The 1,207-nt window shown below is 37.4% G+C and overlaps 1 pseudogene; it reads right to left on the bottom strand.

Moving 5' to 3' along the window:
• Positions 1-536: 536 nt before the first annotated feature.
• On the bottom strand, positions 537-655 carry LOC134950327 (5S ribosomal RNA; annotated as a pseudogene).
• Positions 656-1,207: the final 552 nt, after the last annotated feature.

The raw sequence follows: 1,207 nt of genomic DNA, 5'->3' as shown, positions 1-1,207 counted from the left end.
AAGATAGTCAGCAGCGGCCATTTTATTGAAGAATGTCTTTGGGAATATGGGCATTTCATAACAACAAATTCCGTCCACCATTTGTTCTTAATTATTGCAGCATGATTTTATAATCTCTCCAGAATGTACACAAAAAAATAAAAATTATAATAAAGATCAGATATTAAATAATGACATTTTTGCTGCGTATCTTAAATACTAGAACATTATTATTTATGACACATAATATATTATGAGCTTTTAACAATATTAAATCTACTAAACTAAATTTTATATTTTATAACAATACTAGTAATATATTAATTAGTAGTCTATGATATCTCAAAAATAAATTATGTAGTATATAACTAATTTTAATGAATAATGATAACATATTATGAAAGACTAAATTATTTTATTCAATGGAATAAACAATTCTTCCTTGTTATTATTAGTACATATATTAGTATTATTAATCATCGTGGATCAATGTAATGACATTAAATTCAGGGGTATGTAGAAGTAGTTTATGAAATTTGTCCTTTATGCTCATGTTCAACCTACAACTCCCGGTCTTCCGGAGGGGTCCCCCATCCCAGTACTGACCGAGCCCAACACTGCTTTGCTTCCAAGATCGAAAGAGATTGGGCGTGTCCAGTGTGGTGTGGTTGTAGTAACCAGAATGATCGCATAAAGTAGGCCAAGACTACGTAGTCAAATTATCTTTATTCATATAGCAGAATGAAGTGTATTATGTTACATAATAGCGTTGAATAGCGGGATGGTAACTTTTACTAATCGATCTAGATAGTATACAGTGGCGCACGCAAGGTGGAGGTTTCCGAGTACCTGGAAACCCCCCCCTGATGACCTGAGTTCAATGTTTTAGAGATGGAGACAGCTCTGTCTCCGTCTCAGCAAAAGCCGCAACTGCGATCGCAATCACGATCATGGGGCAGCAACATCAGAGAGCTACAGAGCTCTCTACAAACAGATTGTCCGGAGGGAACTGCTGGCTGCGCATGCTCAACCACAGCAGCTCCCTCCTTCTTCTTAGTGTCACCTGTCTCCTGCAAGCCCCTGGGCTGGTATGTACAGTATAAATGTAGTACTGTACCTTATGTAAGTGTTAGTATGTAGTGTGTGTGTGTGTGTGTGTGTGTGTGTGTGTGTGTGTGTGTGTGTGTGTGTGTGTGTGTGTGTGTGTGTGCGTGTGTGTGCTTGCTTG

This window comes from Pseudophryne corroboree, chromosome 8 (assembly GCF_028390025.1).
Source record: "Pseudophryne corroboree isolate aPseCor3 chromosome 8, aPseCor3.hap2, whole genome shotgun sequence".
Taxonomy (NCBI): Eukaryota; Metazoa; Chordata; class Amphibia; order Anura; family Myobatrachidae; genus Pseudophryne; species Pseudophryne corroboree.
Note: the sequence above shows the minus strand (reverse complement) of the source record. Positions and strands in the feature narration are given on the sequence as shown.